Source organism: Lampris incognitus, chromosome 2 (assembly GCF_029633865.1).
Source record: "Lampris incognitus isolate fLamInc1 chromosome 2, fLamInc1.hap2, whole genome shotgun sequence".
NCBI lineage: Eukaryota > Metazoa > Chordata > Actinopteri > Lampriformes > Lampridae > Lampris > Lampris incognitus.
The window spans coordinates 18091402-18112843 of NC_079212.1; positions in this window are offsets into that span (position 1 = coordinate 18091402).

The following is a 21442-nucleotide window of genomic DNA, read 5'->3' on the forward strand; positions in this document are numbered from 1 at the left end:
GTGAGTCTGTATGTTTACTCTGTATGGGTCAGGGAGGGTGTCATTTTGTTAGAAGACAGAGCCAGTTCATAGTACTGTTCAAAAGCTACGTCGCGCATGTCTATTTTTAGAATTTGACACACCCAATGCTGCATATATGCAAAGAAAAAATCCCCATATTTACAGTAGCCTATGCGGTGTCACGAATCACGATACGGTTCGGTAGTTTTCGGTACATCGGGGGGGGAAACGCCACATCCGTCAAATCTTGTACCGTCTCCAGCTCTCAAGAAAACCAGTGGCGGCATCCACATTAGCTTTCTTCAATTAGTCCATTTAGCGAGTAATAGCCTACAATTATTTTTATTTGCATTGTAAAGTTGTGCACATTTTATCAACATTATTTGTGGATGCATATAGGCTAGACTTCTTCCTTCTCCGCACTTGGAGAATATTCATGGCGGAGACCTGCAATGTGCGGATTTGTTATTGCTAGTTAAGATTAATGCTAACATGGTAGTTCAGTGTGGTGTGTTTTTTCCGTTAATTGTATGCTACTTGGTAATTAGCTAAATGATAAATAGGAAAAATCAGTTTTAATCTCCCTATAACATGAAGACGCTGCGTGTTACTTACCAACTCATCATTAGTGAGATCGATGGCACGCTCGTACCGAAAGCGAACCGTACTGTGACTTTTCTGTGCAATGCTGCATTAGCATTCTAACAGTAACGTTACTTAACTTACCTATACAATTTCACTTGGTTCTAGTGATATGATATACCCGCCATACCACCGAACCCAACGGTTCTAGTGACATGATATACCCGCCACACGACCCAACCCAACGGTTCTAGTGATATGATATACCCGCCACACGACCTGACCCAACATCTTGGACCAGTGGTTGAGTTACTTCAGAGGCTATTGTTACCGTAGCTAGATAGCTAGCTAGCTAACGTTAACTGATCACCATCAACTGACTGCATATCACTTACTTTTCTGGGTGCATCCTTGACAGATGTCTGTTGAAGTTTGAGGTTGTCCCGGTCTTCTCCTCAATAGTTCGTTTACATATCGAACATGTAGCAGTGATCTTGCTGGAATTTGTTGTAAAATCGGTGTAAGCAAAGAGCACAATTCGGGGCGTCTCTTTAGGCATCTTCGCGCTACTGAACATGACGGTATGCACGCCACGTGAATCCGCATGTAGGTGGAACACACGTGCCTGCCCTTACACGAAATTGAATAATGTTACAGTATTAATATAGCTATCAATATATTTTAATAGGGCCTATTATTTTAAAAAAAATCTAACAAAAACAGTCTTTATCAATTAAAAAGTCAGAGTCCGGGTCTCCAACTTCCGAGTCCGAATGCAGTAAATTCGCGAGTCCGAGTCCAAGTCCGAGTCATCAGTGCTCAAGTCCAAGTCGAGTCACGAGTCATGAAAATCAGGACTCGAGTCGGACTCGAGTCCGAGTCCTGGACTCGAGTACTACAACACTGAGCATGAGACCCATTTCCCTCCAAGTGTTTAAAGAGCAAGTTAAACAAAGTGACTGTGGCATCTTCTACTCCTCTGTGTGGCCTATAAGCAAACTTAATGGGATCAAGTGCATGCTCAGTTTTCCTTAACATTTCTGACCTTACCAGTTTTTCAAAGTTTTTCATAAAAATTGATGTGAGAGCAACCGGTCTAACCGGTCTAAAATCATTAAGAGTTTTGTGGCAACTGGATTTGTGAACAGAGACTACCACAGCATCCTTCCAGACCTTAAGTACACGCTGTGCCTGTAAAGACTTATTAAAATGTAGTGGAATACAGGACTCGGATCTTGTGCACAAGATTTGAGTAAAAGACCACAGATGTTGTCAGGTCCATGACTCTCATTTACGCTTACCGAAAGGAAGGCCTTTTCAACATCCTTTTGGTCGATAACAAAGTGCTGATTGTCTTCAAGTTTGTGACTCAGTACCTGACTTTCCTTACTAAAACCAAAAACATCAAAATGAATATAACAACGATTAAGGGCATTAGCAAACTAAGTTTCTGAATTGAAACCATCCAAAGTGACATGACTGTTGTCCTTTGGATTCCGGAGGCCTGCTATAGTTTTCATGCTAGACCAGGCTGAGCCGAGGTTATTTGCAGCCACCTTGTTCTCTAATTCAGATTTATAATTCTGTTTTTCTCTTAAAAAGTCTATTTTGGGGGTCGCCGGTTTGAATCCTCGTGTTACCTCCGCCAATTGCGTCCCTACAGACACAATTGGCCGTGTCTGTGGGTGGGAAGCCTGATGAGAGTATGCACCCTGGTCGCTGCACTAGCGCCTCCTCTGGTCGGTCGGAGTGCCTGTTTGGGGGGTGGGGGGACTGGAGGGAATAGCGTGATCCTTCCACGCGCTACGTCTCCCTGGTGAAACTCTTCACTGCCAGGTGAAAAATAGTGGCTGGTGACTCCACATGTAATCTATTTTCAGCTCCTTGATAGTCATATGCAGATCAGAGGCTACTCCCTGTTTAAAAATGAGTTTCTTTTTCTGTCTGCTGATTTAATGCATTTGGTCACCCGTGGTTTGTTGTTAGGGTAATTTTTTGTTTTCCGTCACATTGGAAACCAGTTTATCTCACCAGCACCAAAAAAATAAAAAAATCTTTCTGATAGATTAAAAATTGATTTTATTTTACCCGAGCCCACTTGGAGGGTTTACTGATATGTCATAAAACGATTCTTAGTTTTATTTAAAAAAAAGAAATAACTATCTTCCCTGCTTTTTAAGGAGAGATGTCCACTTAGCTTACCTGCTCAATCTTATTCTTCTTTCGGCTTAAGTTCAACTTCCACCTGTAATACTGAAAGAGTGAAGTACCGACCAAGCCTCCAGGTAGCTGAGTACAGCTGCAATAAGCTGAATTTTTCCACAATGACAACATCAAGTTTCTGTTTCCAGATTCCTCTGCTGCCATTTCCAACCTGAGACTGCGCATTATCACCCCAGAGCGAGGGAAGCCGAGGTGAAACAGGAAGAAAATAGGCTGGACCTGTCTTTACATTGAAAGTACTCCATTATTTTTGTTATTCGGGTTTGCTCAAAAGTGTTTGGGGACGCCCTCAATCTTTACAACAGCTTATCTGGGTGTTTCTAATGGCTTGTAGCTGCCTTTGCTTGTTTTCATAGTTGTTGATGTCATTGTATTTGCTGGAGTCTGCTGGCATTAGGTACCGTTGACAGCTCGGCTAATGGAGGTCTTGATGATTTGTAGGTTTGCACAGAAGCCCGGAGTCCTTTGGATGTACAGAACAGTGGGATTTGATGTGTTGCCTAGCAACAGTGCGAACAGGCGCAGGCATGAGACGGGGCTCCTGTCTCCCAGATAGGAAGAGATAGAAAAAGATGGATCTCCGAGAGGGTGCCTCACCTTTCATTTGTAGCATTAGACACAAACCGCAGCTGAGGTGATGGCAATACATTTCAGGGAGCAGCGGACCATATTCAAGATCTCTGTGTGGTTTTGAAGACCCCCATGCTGTTAGCAGCAACTAGTAGGTCTTTGAAAACAACATCCCGTCTGAAAAACAGATGCTTTCAAAACTGTCTGGACCCCGCAGTCTTTTTTTTATTTCACATCTCATTCCTGTCTGTGGCATCGTGGTACGCTATTCAGACACAATCCACGTTGTTGAATATTCATCCAAAATGTCATTCTTTTTTACCTGGCTCATTTTCTTCATACAGGCTTTTCCCCTACTGTACATATCCTTATTTGTAATGCTGTTTCTTGGAAAGCTCCAAAAAGAATGTTATTGAAAACAATTAGTGTGTGAAATAGCCTACAGTGGCTTAATTTGTGGACTTGATTCTTTATTGGCTATTGTAATAAGACCATCTTGTTCATTGAAATCTTTATTTGAATAAATAAGATTCTTAAGATTTTATTTTTTTTATGTCGATTTCTTTGTGTCAAACCCAATAAATTTGTGTTGACATCAATGAGGCCTTCAGGTGGTCTGTTGACCATCTATGCTAATTATAGTGTGAAAGGAACATAAACCGGACAACAAGTTGCACCGGAGTCTAAGTCACACTCAGCAAAAAAAAAAAAAAACCTGTTGTGAGGGGGGAAAAACATATTTAAGTCGCTTCGGTGTATAAGTCGCATTTATATGGCGGTACCATAGAAATCGAACAACAGTAGAAAGGACATTCCCATTCAAATCAATATAGCAAGATGGTCAGAGCGGCGGCCATTTTTATTTGAACCACTGCTATTGCAAAGAACTGTGACCATTGTAGCAGACTAACTTCTGCATAATTTTCCATATAAACCGACTTGCAGCAAGTCGCAGACTCACTGAAGTAAGGTTTTGCAGTAACGAGCAAACGAGCAGTGGAGTGGTACGAACATTTAAGGACCCACTGACGTGTGCTGTCATCATGACAACTAACAAAAATCACCATTTTCTTTTGAACTACTAAAATGACCACGCAGAGTTCAATGTCCGTCATACTCCCATTCAATTTCTATGGGTGCTACAGTGTTTTCAATGGAATAACAAGATTAAACAGTGCCATCTAGTGGCCTTAGTTAAAATGCAGTGTATTTGTCCGACAAAATTCCATTGTTGGAATATAAACCGTGGGACCAGCCAGACGAGTGAAAAAAACAAAAACAAAACAACAGCGACTTATATAGTCCAGGAAATACGGTAGGAGAAACACTGCATTGGTCCTCATGGTGTTAGTTTTTGCATTCAGCACTGCCAGACAACCGCCTTCTTAAGTTCTTAAGGAGGTCATGTCAAGTCAGCTGCTATCAGTTTCAGGTACTCGGGAAACATTCTTAACGGCTTGTTCATTACACTTTTATTTGAAATATACCTTGAGACATTACACAATATGTATGTACTGCCTCGTCTTATCTTTGAGCAGGCCGTCATTGTGGTGTTCCCAACACAGAATATTAACCAGTGTGGGTTGGTTGGTTTTGAATGTACACATTCAAATGTGATTGGTGCTGAATGAGGTGGAGGTCAGCTATTGGTTGTTCCTGAAGAGTATATAATGCAGAATCGCTTTCAGGGCGTCCTCTTGGTACTCCGCTCTACTCGGGATAGCTAGGTTGTTACAGCGTAATAATAAATATACTACGTTACTGTCATAAGTCTGCCGTGTGCACTTTCCAGTTATCTACTTAAACAGTTTTAGAACAGTATTAGTGTTTCATACACGACAGTTTGGCGACGAGGATGGGATGTTTAAGTTGGAAGTCACAGAGTTAGCATGTCAAGCAGCTCCAGCGAGGCAGAAGTAAACGACGAACAACCAGGGAGACGTTCGGTGAGTGAAAGGACCGTCGAACAGAAGACGGCATTCGGTAAGCCAGAAGATTTCCACTTCGAGGAAAGTGAGGAAAGTTTTGATAGTTATCGCCAGCGGTTAGAGCAGTACTTCGCAGCAAATGGATTGGACGCTCGAGATGAGAAAACCAAAGCGGTATTTCTTACGGTGGTAGGAAAACGGGCACATAGCTTGCTGATGGATTTGTGTGCACCAGATAAGCCATCGGGTAAACCATATGAAGTACTGGTGGGAATGCTAGAAAAGCACTACATCCCGAAAACCAACTTTATTGCCGAGAGATGCAAGTTTCACGGAAGAAACCAAAAGGAAAACGAAACAATAAGTGAGTACATTGCAAGTTTGAGAAAGTTAGCAGCCACATGCAAATTTGGATCATTTTTAGATGAAGCACTGCGTGATAGGTTTGTCTGTGGAGTTAAGAGCAGTGAGCTAAGACATCGGTTACTCAATGCTGCTCACACAAAAGACTTAACGTTACAGCTCGCAGTTGAAATGGCGCTGTCTTTTGAGGTAACAAAAGGCAACAGTGCGCAACAGTTTGCACAGAAAGGCTATAAAGCTAATGTGGTAGAAAAGAAGGCTAACATAAAGCATAGAGAGGCTACGGTAAAGTCTACAGCTAATGGAAAGCCCTGCTATCGCTGCAATGGAAAAGGCCACAGACCGGATGAATGCAGTTCATGGACGCAGAGTGTCACCAGTGCAAGAAAAAGGGACACATCGCAAAAGCATGCCGCTCACCTAAAGAAGGAAGCTATGGCAAGGCATCGAAAGGGACCATGCATTTGGAATGTTGCCACGCTCTCAAGCACGGGACATGTACAAATTCCAGCGCTATCAAAGCAGCAGGGAAGACTTGGTTGCAACGCTCCTCAGCACGTGGACCAGAGCAACGCTCACAGTCTTCGGGCAGATGGAGAGCCTGTCCAGCCGCAGCTCTGCAGTGACAGAGACGACTGCTGTGTGCCGACAAGGTGCATGGTGGATGCTGTACAGAACATTGACACTGGTCAGACATTGGACAGTGGAGGGGCCGAACTTTTTGCAATGGACACGGGTAAAGGTGACATTGTGAAACCCTACTATGTGTATGTCAGTGTAAATGGTACAAGGGTGAAAATGGAGGTAGACACTTGCGCAGCCGTGTCAGTGATATCTGAAACTCTACTTAAGTGCAGGTTTAAAGATGTGAAACTTAGTCCTGAAAATTGTGTGCTGAAAACCTACAGTGAGGAATCATTGCCGTTGATAGGAAAATTCGCAGCAAAAGGTGAAATGCAAGGAACGCTCCGAAAAGCTAGAACTACTAGTCGTGAAAGGAAGAGGTCCTGCATTAATGGGCAGAGACTGGATTAGTCAATTAAAGCTAGACTGGTCAAGAGTCAACAGAGTGGCTCCTGATACAGTGGATGATGTGTGTGCCAGACATGCATCAATGTTCAAACCTGAGGTAGGCAAGTTAAAAGGTATTGAAGCCAGACTACATGTAGTTCCAGATGCAGTGCCCAAGTTCTGTAAGCCTAGAAACGTGCCTTATGCATTAAGAGAAGCCGTAGAGAGAGAACTGGCAAAATTGGAAGCTGAAGGTGTCATCTCACCCATTAATTACAGTGAGTGGGCAGCTCCAATAGTTTGTGTGCCTAAAAAGGATGATAGTGTGAGAATATGTGGAGACTACAAGGTCACCATCAATCCATGGTTGAATGTGGAACAGTATCCACTACCCAAAACCCAAGATTTATTTGCTAATCTAGCAGGAGGTCAGCAGTTTACCAAATTAGACTTGTCGCAGGCTTATCAGCAAGTTCTGTTAGAGGACAATTCAAGACATTACCTAACTATCAACACACACAGAGGGTTGTATCACTACAATAGGTTACCCTACGGTGTTGTTAGCGCCCCTGCTATTTTTCAAAAGATTATGGATCAGGTTCTTCAGGGCATGGAAGGGGTCATCTGTTATTTAGATGACATCTTAATTACTGGAAAAGATAAAGAAAGGCACCTGAATAACTTGGAAGAGGTGCTTAGTAGACTTGAAACTTACAGTCTCAGGGTTAAAAGCGAGAAGTGTGCATTCATGCAGAACAGCGTTTCATACTTAGGGCATGTCATTGATGCCAGGGGCATACATCCAATGAAGGAAAAGACAGATGCTATTCAGAGGGCTCCAGTTCCCGAAAAATGTAACTGAACTCAGGTCATTCTTAGCTCTGTTAAACTACTATGGGAAGTTTATCCCTATTCTATCTACTCTGATTCATCCAATGACAGCATTGCTGTATAAAGATGCAACCTGGGAATGGTCAGAGAAATGTGCATTTGATAGTGCAAAGAAGTCTCTTCAGTCAGATAAATTGTTAGTACATTTTGATGCAGAGTTACATATCATACTAGCATGTGATGCTTCTCCTTATGGAGTTGGTGCTGTAATCAGCCACAAAATGAAAGATGGAAGTGAGAGACCTATCGCATTTGCATCCAGAATGTTAACTAAAACAGAACAGAATTACTCTCAACTGGAAAAAGAGGCACTGGGTCTTGTTTTTGGAGTTATGAAATTCCATGAGTATCTTTATGGAAGGAAATTCTTTTTATTGACAGACCACAAGCCACTGTTGAAAATTCTGGGGCCTAAAACAGGTGTGCCAACACTGGCCGCCGCTAGATTACAAAGGTGGGCTCTAATTGTGGCAGCGTATACATATGAAATCCAGTACAAGAAGTCAGAGCAGCATAGCAATGCTGATGCTTTATCAAGATTACCTGTGAAGCCTGACGTAGATGTGGTGTCAAACCCAATTTACAGAGTGTCTTACCCGGAAGACTTACCTCTTACTGCTAGAGAAATAGCCAAAGAAACAGACAGAGATCCTGTGTTAAGAGTGGTTAAACAGTTGGTGTTAACTGGATGGCCTAAACATGTACAGGATGAGTCACTGAAGCCTTATTTTCAGAGAAAATTAGAGCTTAGCATTGAGGATGATTGTTTATTATGGGGTTACCGTGTGGTAGTGCCTGATAAACTAAGAGACAGGCTATTGTCGGAATTACATGAGCACCACTGGGGAATAGTTAAAATGAAGTCCCTTGCCAGAAGTTTATTCTGGTGGCCTACATTAGATGACAGTATTGAACGTGAAGTGAATCAGTGTACTATTTGTCAGCAGCAGCGTAGTATGCCTGCTACCGCACCGATACATACATGGAAATGGTCTTCGAGTCCATGGGAAAGAGTACATCTTGATTTTGCTGAGGACCACAAGCAGATGTTTTCAGTAGTGATGGATGCCTATGCTAGATGGCCAGAGATAGTTCCCATGACCACTACTGCTTCATCTAAGACAATTGAAGCAATGAGAAATTTATTTGCAGCTTATGGGTTGCCTAAAGAGGTTGTAACTGATAACGGACCTCAGTTCGTATCGCAAGAGTTTGAGTCATTTTTGACTAAAAATGGAGTAAAACACATCAAGTCACCTGCATACCATCCTGCAAGTAATGGTTTAGCTGAAAGATTGGTCCAAAATCTTAAGAAAACCCTTGCAAAGAATAGAGCCATTGGTGGTATGACAATTGAGCACTGTGTAGCAAATTTTCTGATTGGGTATAGAAACACACCCCATACTAAGACAGGAAAGACCCCAGCTGAGCTATTTCTGAGAAGACAGGTGCGAACCAGGTTGTGTCTTATCAAACCAAAGTTCTCTCAGAGAATGTGTGTTCCCAACACAGAATATTAACCAGTGTGGGTTGGTTGGTTTTGAATGTACACATTCAAATGTGATTGGTGCTGAATGAGGTGGAGGTCAGCTATTGGTTGTTCCTGAAGAGTATATAAGGCAGAATCGCCACCAGGGCGTCCTCTTGGTACTCCGCTCTACTCGGGATAGTTAGGTTGTTACAGCGTAATAATAAATATACCACGTTACTGTCATAAGTCTGTCGTGTGCACTTTCCAGTTATCTACTTAAACAGTTTTAGAACAGTATTAGTGTTTCATACACGACAGTCATTTACTGGAAACGGTTCATTAAGCCTGTGTACCAAGAGGGCTACAAAAATTGATAGAAATATGAAACCTGTAATTTATTCAATATCAAATTCTTAATTTGAAAGCCTTTAACATTTTTTTAAAAAAAAGCACACGCACAACGATGAGAGATGTAATTATGAGAAAGAAAAAAAATCACACGTAAGTGGTCTCTTGATCTCTCGCGAGGGTCTAAGGACGGTGTCATGTACTGAATGGTGTACTGTACCTGTAAGAGGAACTCTGCGATAGAGATAGGTAACTAGGGGAAGACATTTTATGTAACACAGATCAGCAGTTGAGACGTCAGTAGAAGAGTTGGGGTTCAAAACAGATGTCCGTGACTTGATTCCGATAAACCTAATTAAAACAATTAAGGTAAAGGAAGAAGTTACAAAATATAACATTGCCGACGAGAAGAATTAGGAAAGCACAAGTAAGTGAGCTTACTTTCGACATGGATAAAGTGAGTATTCCGATGTTTCAGTGCTTCAAAGATCCAGCTACATTAGGCCCAAGATGGCTGACTTCGTTCGAAGGTACTTAACGTCAGCGATGATACACCAGCTGCAGCTATGCAGCGCAGGAGAGCGTTGCTTTTACATTATACGGGGTCAGAGGTACAAGATATTTTGTCCGCCTTGCCTAACACCGAAAATACAGCCGATTATGATGCGGCAGTGCAAGCTTTGAATGCTTATTTTGTACCGCGAGTTAATATAACTTTTGCGCGGCAGTCGTTTCATACACTTAAACAAAAACAAGGAGAGACAGTACAGCAATTTTCAACTACACTCAGGCAAGTGACTATAGAGACTGTGCGTTTAATGCCGACGCCAACACTCAAATTCGTGACGCGGTAGTCCCACGATGTTCATCAAGTTACGTGCGCCGCAAATTTCTGGAAGAAGGGCGTGACCTCACTCTCGCCCGTGCGTTGGAGGTCGCATCGCTCTGTGAGAAGATTGAGGAGCAGATGTCGGCGCCATCGGGGGAAGAGATTGCAAAGACAGGGAATGAAAGCGTGAATCGCATAGGGCAAAAACCCAACAAAACAAAATTCAAAATTTAGTCAGAACAGCGTTTTGACAGATGTGGAAATGCAGATCACTGGCAAAGATCTGAAATGCCCAGCTAGAGGTCAGAAGCGCCATAAATGTAATGGTAATGATAATTTCTCTAAAATATGTAGGACCAAGAATATAGGGGAACAAATAGTCAATAATGTGGAAGAGCAATCAGATTATGCTTTTGTGGTGTGTGATGACTCACTGCAAAATAGACTGGATGTTTGCCTGGGTGGAGTAACCTTAATGATGCTCGTAGACTCTGGTGCAACCTGCAGTGTAATTGATGAGAAAACATGGGGGGAAACTGAAGTCAGAACACATGAAATGCCATTCCTATGTCCTAGAGACAGAGAGAAAATTTTATGCTTATACATGTAGCCAGCCATTAGCAACAAATGGAGCTTTCAAATGTGAAACAAAGATCGGCGATTCCACTGAATATGCGGAGTTCATTGTCATCAAAGGAGATGGTGAGCCACTATTGGGAAAGGATACAGCAGTAAAGCTGGAAGTGTTGAGAATTGGCACAAATATTGCAGCAGTTGTAGCTCTGAAACAGTCATTACAGGCACAATACCCAGATGTGTTCCAGGGTGTGGGAAAACTAAAAACCAAGCAAATCAGTCTTTACATCAATCCTGACATTCAGCTGCTAGTGCAGCCCTTAAGGCAGATACTGTTTAATCTGAGGGGACCTGTAGAGAAAAAAATAAAAACTGTTAATCTTGGACATCATTGAAACAATGAAGGGACCTACTCCATGGGTTAATCCTGTAGTAATCGTGCCAAAAGGCCACTCCGAAATTAGACTTTGTCTTGATATGCAGCAAGCAAACCGTGCTATCATCAGGGAACGATACACCATACCTACAGTAGATGAAATCCTGCAAGACATGAACAGGCCCATGGTGTTCCGCAAACTGGATCTTAGGTGGGGTTACCACCAACTGGAGCTGACACCATCATCACGCCAGATCACAACATTTGCCATCCACAACGGAGTCTATACATACAAACGGTTGATGTTCAGAGTGTCTTCAGCCAGCGAGCAATATCAACATGAAATAGCCTCTGCACTAGCTGGAATAGAGGTAGCTGAAAACAATTCAGACGATGTCATCGTTCATGCACCAGACAAAAAGACACATGACCAACGGCTACATGCTGTCATGAAACTTCCGCAGGAGTGTGGAATCACTTGTTGAATCACAATGTCCCCCTGGTGAAACTCCTCACTGTCAGGTGAAAAGAGGTGGCTGGCGACTCCACACGTATCGGAGGAAGCATGTGGTAGACTGCAGCCCTCCCCGGATTGGCAGAGAGGGTGGAGCAGTGACCAGGATGGCTCGGAGGAGTGGGGTAATTGGCCAAGTACAATTGGGAGAAAGGGGATAAAAAAAAATGCTTTATCTGTTATAGCTATGACAACTGCATCACTTCTCTCTCGTCTTCTTTCCCTCTCTGTGTGAATGCTGTGTGGAAGCCTGCCTTGCCTCTTGTGTGCATGTGAAGTCTGTTATCTCTGCAGGGCCCTACTGAGCAGAGCTGGGTTTGAGTCACACGGTCCTGCTGGCTCTTGACTGCATCTGTGAGGTTCCTGATGTTGTCTTTGATGGACACAGGTTCACTAAATTTGCCTTGCACTCTCTTTACAAGTTTACTACCCAGCACATTTAAATTTGCTAATGTTATGTATTAACTGTATGTATTCTACATTACCTTGCTCTGTATGTAATCTGTGGTGTTACATTATAATTCAGTTATTTTTGTGTATTTTTATGCATTCGACCACCTATTACATGCATGTCTGTCCATCCTGGAAGAGGGATCCCTTCTCTTGCTCTTTCTGAGGTTTCTTCCATATTTTTCTCCCCAATAAGGTTTTCCTTGTTGAGTTTTTCCTCATTCGGGTCAGGGGTCCAAGGACAGAGGGTGTCATGTCCTATACTGTTGTATGTATGTGATAAGTTAAAACGGTAGTACACTAATAGTCTGCTACAAGTTCAAAAAGACAGTGGATTCATGGTTTGAAATGGCTTAAAACCCAGTAAAAACTCATATTCTGTTAAAAAGTCATTAAGATGCTTTAAAAAGTCTTTCTTTTTTTATTCAGTTCTTCATTGTTAAAAGTCCTCAAAAGACAAACTATTGTCATACCATCAGTGATCTGTACAACTGCAAAGTAACCTTAATTGGCTAACCTGAGATCGATTACTCGTGCCTGCCTTTGTGCAGTAAGGGGAGCGCTCGTGCTATTTTCTCCTCTTGTGACAAAGCATTCAGTGGAGAAACACTACGCCGAGTCACTGTCTTTCTCTTCCCCCTCTTCAGGGGTGCAACACAAAGTCCTTCAGGACTACCTTGTGAAGTTGGGCTGTACAGATAAACTTGACAATAGTACTAGCAGACGCCATTAATGATAATATTTGACCGTCGAACGTAATTTGCGGTTGGATCCTCAGGGACTAGTTTAAAAAAGCCTTGGCTGGGTGACCTAAAGTTACATGACAACTGTAGTTTATCCAACAGTGTCACAACACGCCTGTCGATGCAACTGAAGCATGAACACAGCCCCCCCCCCAAAAAACACACATCACAAATCACACACACACACACACAGTTGGTAAATTCATCATAGTGGTTTACTACAGTCACCACCGTCTCGCCAACATCTAGCAAAATTAAAACTAGGAGGCTCTCCATTTCTATATTCAAAAAAGCTGCTTTACTAGTTTGCCCATTTCTCTCTCGCTCTCTCTCTCTCTGTCTCGCTCACTTCTCTAATGTAAGCATCCGTCTCACTTCATCCCCCCTCACAGTATTTGCTTGGTCTTTCCCTCGGCAGATTTCGGTCCTTATCAGGATCTTGCCAGTAACGTCATGTTGTCCCGCTCTGTTCACTGATAATATGACACGAGTAATGCAGCTAAATGTTTGAGATTCCTCAGCTATCAGACACAGGACACACAAATGACTCGCTCTTTATCCTTCACCTTTATCCCTCAAGGAGACAGAAGGACTGAGAAAGGAACGTCCCTCCAGCCTAAACGGAGCCATGTTGAGGCGCTGACTTTGTGCTTTTGGGAGCTTCAGGGAAATCAACGGAGGCGTCACCTGTCTGGCATGGATTGTTTCTCCTCTCTCCTCTTTGTTCCACCTGTGAGTTTCTTCAGTGGTCAAGCAAACAGCAGTTTGATCATCGTTTTGATTGATTGATAGATTATATTACATACATGTTAACTTTCCATTTTATTATTCTTTCTCCTGTCTCGCTCTTTCTGACACACACACACACAGATAGACTGACACAGACACCCACACACATACACACACACACAGAAAGACGCGCGCGCACATGTAGACAAGAACACATGCACACACACAGAGACAGACACACACACACACAAGAACACAGACACAGATAGATAGACAGAGACAGACAGACACACACGCACACAAGAACACACAAACACACACACACAGATAGATAGACAGGGACAGACAGACACACACAGAGACAGACAGACACGGACACACACACACACACACACACACACACTTGGAAAATCACCCAACGTGCATAACATGTCTTTCCAAATTAGGCAAATGTCTGCCAGAAGGCATGTGTAGTCAGTATCTCCCAGACATGGCTATGGTGCATGGTTATGGTGCATGGCCACAGTGGATGTGGCACTGAGGACAATAATGCCGTCCCTCCCCTCAGCCGCTAACTGCACTATTTGGATTAAACTGTTTTGCTCCCAGTGTTGGCTTTTGGTGTAGACTAGGTTTATGTCTGAGTCAGTTCACTGCCTTGTTTATACTTCAGCATGCAGTACGCCTGTTGCAGGGATGGGAGCTTGCACCTCTGAATTCATCATAAAATCACAACCATGTCTTCGAGGATGCTATATGTGGTATTATTCAAATTGCAATCATCAATCAATCACTAGAGGTGTATTTGTCGACCTGAGCAACGCCAAGAGACAAAGTGATCTGAGCGGTCTAGACAAACGAACCTACAGTATTACCCTTCTCCCCCTGAATCAGTAAGTGATGGAGGTAGAAAGTGACCCAACTAGTTTGTCAGGGAATATTGGGAGCCATCCATCCATTTTCCAAACTGCTTACCCTGCTCTCAGGGTCGCGGGAGCCTATCCCAGCAGTCATTGGGCGGCAAGCGGGGAGACACCCTGGACAGGCCGCCAGGCCATTACACACACACACACACACACACACACACACACACACACACTTTGGACTGTGGGAGGAAACCGGAGCACCAGGAGGAAACCCACGCATGCAGACACGGGGAGAACACAAACTCCACACGACCCCCAAGGTTGGACTACCCCAGGGCTCAAACCCAGAACCTTCTTGCTGTGAGGCGACAGCGCTAACCACTGTGCCACCATGCCGCCAATTGGAAACCAGGGGTAAAAAAAAAAGATTATGAAAGACTTGCACTTCAGCAACCTGTAAACCTCTTGGGGTGTCGGAGGAAATGAACCCCAATGCCGCATGGCTCATAAGCACGTTGTGTATCAGACATGGCAGCGCAGACGCACATCCAAAAACATAACACACATACGCAAAGGTTAACTCATATCCACACAGGCTGTTAGACATAGCACCGTGACAGCAGGGTAGAGAAGAAACAGTTTGGGGGGAGGGGGGGGTGCAAAGCTGTGCTGTCTGGTTACTGATGAGCTATCTGCCAACAGCAATATATATTCACTTACACACATACACACACAGAGGCATATTGAGCTCTGCCACAGCTGCTATGGCAGTATCGTAACTCTCATCTCTAGGTGTAAAATGGGGTTGTGTGTCATTGGGTACAGTTGGGAAAGGAGAGAGGGGGAAGAATGACACACTGCGGTGTCTGCACCCGGGAAGCATCCTGCGCGGTCACAACAGTGTCCTCTGCAAATGTACTTTTTTTCTCCAGATGTTGTACATGTTATTTTCATATATTTTGCCTATGTTTCTATGCATATATATTTGTTTTTCTAAAACATTTCTTGGCATTCGATAATTCTCTGAATTATATATCAATGCTGCCGTGTTGCTCTGCTATCTCTGCTAGCTCCAAAAAGACTGACCAAGAGACCGGACCAGTGCCGAAATATAGAACAGAAAAATTCAAAGCAGCATCTCTCTGTTTTGAAGTGAAGTTCAGTGATTCTTTATTTATTCTGTCCTTCACTCTCTCCATCAGAAGCTGTTTGTATGTAATGGGTTCAGGCAGCCACATAGCAGCATTGGTCTGTGTTAGTCTGAGTGCTCTGGGCTACCCAGCGAAGCACACAGATTTCACCAGACATTATGGATCAAGGCTTTTCTGCAGGCCCCGAGCCCCCAGGATGAAGTCATATTAATATTAACCATTCAAGCCACATTTGCATTTTCATATGCTCACAATAAGAATCAATATTTAGTTAACACGACGAGTTTTCACCATGATTAAATCATCACACACACACACACACACACATATATATATATATATATATATATATATATAGTTCTTTAACCAGGTTTCTTTGATTTATATGCCCTACTGTGTCTATCAAGCAAGAGCAGTCCCATAACGATTCTCTTTCATCTGTGTGTGTGCTGTGTGTTTATGAGTGTGTGCTGTTATGGGCAGCCATGCATGAGTATCTACATGGAAATGTGCATGAATGTGTGTCAGAGTGTGCTCCGTATACTAAGCAGTTTATCTTGTCTGCTTTGCATATTCCCCCTGGTCCCGCGTGCAGAGAGGTGAGCGGTGGTCCTGTAAATTTATTTACACATACATGCCTGCACTTGGCTCAGGTCTGTTGGGGCAATCGCCCCCCCCCCCCCCCCCCCGCCGAAACCCCACGCGTTCACCAAAGTTGCCCAGACTCCCCTTGTTTGCCCCATTCTTGTCAAACCCATCCCCCATCCTCCCCCATACTGCAGAACCCCTCAAAATCTCCATTTACGATTCTGCTCCTGCTTGCCATGTCGTCGTCCCCCCCCTCCCGCGTACACACGCCCTGTTTGGCACACCCCGAGGGCACGTCAGGAGTGCACGCTCTCCTAGCTGTTTAATTAGACAGTCACACTTGACATGGAGGAGCATGCGGGGGATGGGAGCTAAGGGTCGGGCACAGGAGGGGTGGATATCTTGATTATTGAAGGGAAGGGGGTACTACTCACAAATCTGACACAGTCACATCTGTGCTTTTGAGTCCATGCAACGCCAGGAAGAGTTATTTCCAAGGATGTGAGAGTTTTCCAGGAATCAGGAACATTGCCATTTCATTTCATGTACGTAAACGAAATATCTTTTTCCCCAGCCCACAGCAGTGCAACACAAAGACAAAAACACATACCCAAAACTTACAAGAACAAACCACAAAAACTAAAAATATACGTACACTACCGTTCAAAAGTTTGGGATCACCCAAACAATTTTGTGTTTTCCATGAAAAGTCACACTTATTCACCACCATATGTTGTGAAATGAATAGAAAATAGAGTCAAGACATTGACAAGGTTAGAAATAATGATTTGTATTTGAAATAAGATTTTTTTTACATCAAACTTTGCTTTCGTCAAAGAATCCTCCATTTGCAGCAATTACAGCATTGCAGACCTTTGGCATTCTAGCTGTTAATTTGTTGAGGTAATCTGGAGAAATTGCACCCCACGCTTCCAGAAGCAGCTCCCACAAGTTGGATTGGTTGGATGGGCACTTCTTTGAGCAGATTGAGTTTCTGGAGCATCACATTTGTGGGGTCAATTAAACGCTCAAAATGGCCAGAAAAAGAGAACTTTCATCTGAAACTCGACAGTCTATTCTTGTTCTTTGAAATGAAGGCTATTCCATGCGAGAAATTGCTAAGAAATTGAAGATTTCCTACACCGGTGTGTACTACTCCCTTCAGAGGACAGCACAAACAGGCTCTAACCAGAGTAGAAAAAGAAGTGGGAGGCCGCGTTGCACAACTGAGCAAGAAGATAAGTACATTAGAGTCTCTAGTTTGAGAAACAGACGCCTCACAGGTCCCCAACTGGCATCTTCATTAAATAGTACCTGTTAGAGCCTGTTTGTGCTGTCCTCTGAAGGGAGTAGTACACACCGGTGTAGGAAATCTTCAATTTCTTAGCAATTTCTCGCATGGAATAGCCTTCATTTCTAAGAACAAGAATAGACTGTCGAGTTTCAGATGAAAGTTCTCTTTTTCTGGCCATTTTGAGCGTTTAATTGACCCCACAAATGTGATGCTCCAGAAACTCAATCTGCTCAAAGAAGTGCCCATCCAACCAATCCAACTTGTGGGAGCTGCTTCTGGAAGCGTGGGGTGCAATTTCTCCAGATTACCTCAACAAATTAACAGCTAGAATGCCAAAGGTCTGCAATGCTGTAATTGCTGCAAATGGAGGATTCTTTGACGAAAGCAAAGTTTGATGTAAAAAAAATCTTATTTCAAATACAAATCATTATTTCTAACCTTGTCAATGTCTTGACTCTATTTTCTATTCATTTCACAACATATGGTGGTGAATAAGTGTGACTTTTCATGGAAAACACAAAATTGTTTGGGTGATCCCAAACTTTTGAACGGTAGTGTATATACACATATATATATATTGTAACGTGCATGGATATGTAGACACGTTGGTCCTTGACTAACGGGTCGGACCCTTTAGTCGACTGGTTAACGTTGTCGCTTGCGGAGCGGGAGACACGGGGTTCGCGTCCCGGCTGTGGCGGTTCCCGGACTGCCCCCCGAATTCAATACTATATATATATATATATATATATATATATATATATATATATATATATATATAAAAACACAGATACAGGGGGGAAAAAGTTCCTGTATCTGTTGATATTCCGCTCCTCATTAGTTGAGCACTTATAACACCATTGACGGTTTTGGGGAAAAAAAACTATATAATTCACTGTCCAAGAGAGCGAACGCCAGCCAGGATTCATCCATTATCCAAACCGCTTATCCTGCTCACAGGGTCGCGGGATGCTGGAGCCGATCCCAGCGGAACTGCCGGTCTGCATGGGCTAGAACTACAAGAAAACATACATCCAAACTAACACGTGTAAACTACTAATAACACACGTTAGTCCCTAGCTAACGGGTCTGACCCTTTAGCCGAGCGGTTAGTGACGTCGCCTTGTGGTGCAGTACACCCCGTATCGAATCCCGCACCGGGCAAGAAAATAACCTGGTTACATTAGTGGCAGCGGTGGGATCCGGAAGTGTGCAGATCCTCAGAAGTCTCTTCGGAGCGCGGGAATAACAAAGCGCGAGGGCGCGCTTCCGGGGAGGGTGACGACTGTAAACTACTAATAAGACACGTTAGTCCCTAGCTAACGGGTCTGACCCTTTAGCCGAGCGGTTAGTGATGTCGCCTTGTGGTGCAGTACACCCCGTTTCGAATCCCGCACCGGGCAAGAAAATAACCTGGTTACATTAGTGGCAGCGGTGGGATCCGGAAGTGTGCAGATCCTCAGAAGTCTCTTCGGAGCGCGAGGGCGCGCTTCCGGGGAGGGTGACGACTGTAAACTACTAATAAGACACGTTAGTCCCTAGCTAACGGTTCTGACCCTTTAGCCGAGCGGTTAGTGATGTCGCCTTGTGGTGCAGTACACCCCGTTTCGAATCCCGCACCGGGCAAGAAAATAACCGGTTACACATGCATATCTAAAAAAAAAAAAAAAAAAAACACTGTCCAGGAGAATGAACGCCAGCCAGGATGAGTGTCGGAACTGCCGGTTTGCATGGGCTAGCAGTTAGCTGAGCATGCCCCGCTTCCGCGTCCTGTCAGACCGCCCTCGGTGTTTCCTCTTCGGGCACAACTCCGGGCAGGGCCGTGGTCCCCATGCCCACAGGACGCAACAGACCAAGCTCTCCCAGCCGATCCAGCGCCAGCTCTCCCGGACATCAAACAAAGACACAAACTTAAAACGCAGACGTGGACAAAGACACGGTACTGGGTGAGGCCGCCGCCATCTTCCCACGCCGGTACAAGTTTCTTTGTGTCTTTTAAATATAGTCATTTGACTACTTTCAATGAAAAAACCGTGTGACACAATTTCTATATCGGTAATGTTTTTGCTCTGGGTGTTATCGACAGATAAGGACTTACTGATCAGTAATTACAACCTTGGCAGAAACCAGTTCAGCATCCAAATAGTATGTCGGTAAGCTGCAGCCCCGATCATCCACTGAAAAACCTTGAAATACGTTTGTTGGGAATAGGATGCGTTTGCAATAATTAAGTTTGTGTAATATGTCCATTGTACTCTATTGGAAAGTCACATGGATACGATCAGGTCTATCATCTGATCACTATCTCCAATATGCACGGGCCACATCCACATTATTTTATCATCCGGTCGACATAACACAGAAAACTGACTCAATAAGGGTTATGAGGGTTATAATAAAGCACTGTTGACCCATTTAGCCCCCTGTAATCTGAAGACTCCAACAGGGACTATGAACTTTGCCCACTTATAGAAGTGGCATGCATATTTTTTCCTGGGTGTGATAATTATATTCCCTCCTCAAGGCAGTTCAGCTATTTTATATCAGCTGTCAGAGTTGCTCCCAGGTGGTACAATGAAAAACCACGGTGACAAGTTTCAAAATTTGCCATGTGTTGTAACCGCAAGTTGGTTCATGTAATACTGTCACATTTCTGTCGTTTCAACCCTCTGCCCATCTTTACTGGACTATTTGCATTATTTTTAAAGCAATTTGGAATAAAAATGAGGACAGAATGAGGGTGAGCAGCATTTTTGCATCAACTCATTCCTTACTCAACAGGACATATGAAATAATTAGTAAAAAGAAAATCCATCAGTTTGAGGCAGGAGTAGCGTATTTGTTGTGGTTACACCGCCCCGAGCTGCCTCCCCGGCACGTTCAAGCCACTCCCCCAGCTCGGACGTGCCGAAAACATCCGAGCGCTCGGCTCGCGCTCTGAGGAGACGAGCGCTGCACTGCACCAGGTGTTTGCCATCATCCATCAGGCACACCTGTGGCAATCAGGCAGCCTTCTACAAGAAGCCTCCCAGAACGTCTCTCTGTGCTTCGACGTACTGAACCCTGCGGTGACGTTCTGACAAGCCCTCCAGCGTTCCTTGCATTCTGTTTATTCCCCAGTGTTTTATCTTCGTGTCTCTGTTTCCTCCCAAGACTCTCCCTCCGCGATTTCCACGGCTCCCCTCGTCCCCAGCGACCCTCACGTTTTCTCCCCGGACCTCTCCTGCGATCTCCCCCCTTTGTACCTCTATCTGGACCCCTCCTTTCGAACTCGACTTCCCGGATCTCGGACCTGGACTTTCTCGGACAACCCCTCTTGGATCACGGACTGGACTTTCTCGCCAGGTGCACGCACATTTTTTCAACACCTCCTGGTCATTTACATACCGCACCACACATTGGCTAAAAACACTCACACATAGTTATTCACGCAAACCACGGGACACCACACATAGTTTATTCACACATCCCACTAACAGAACGCCTTTTTTCACCATACATTTCCCTCCCACAATAAAACCTCCCTTTGTAGCTTTTGAAGGCATCTCGTGTCTGTCTGTCTTGGGTTTCGCCACACGGGTCAGGTTCTGGTGCGCGAGCTTAACAGAACGTCGAAGCCATTATGGACCCAGGCAAACCCAAGGAGCGGACGGTCCCTGTGACGCCCCAGAGCTCCGTCCCCCTAGAGGCAGTAGTAAGAAGTCACAGTTGCCAACTTGCCTCTCAGCTCAGAGCTTACTACTGCCTTCACCCGTGTCACCGGAGAGATCAGCGATCTTCAGTCAGGCTCCCAGGCCGCGACGAGCGCGTTAGATGCCCTCACCGCGCAGATCGCTGCACTCTCCACAGTGGTCTCCAGGATGAGCGACCACCCTGCCCTGGCCTCGGTCTCTGCCCCCAGCTCGGCCTCCGGTTTCCCCGTTCCTGGTCCCGACGTTC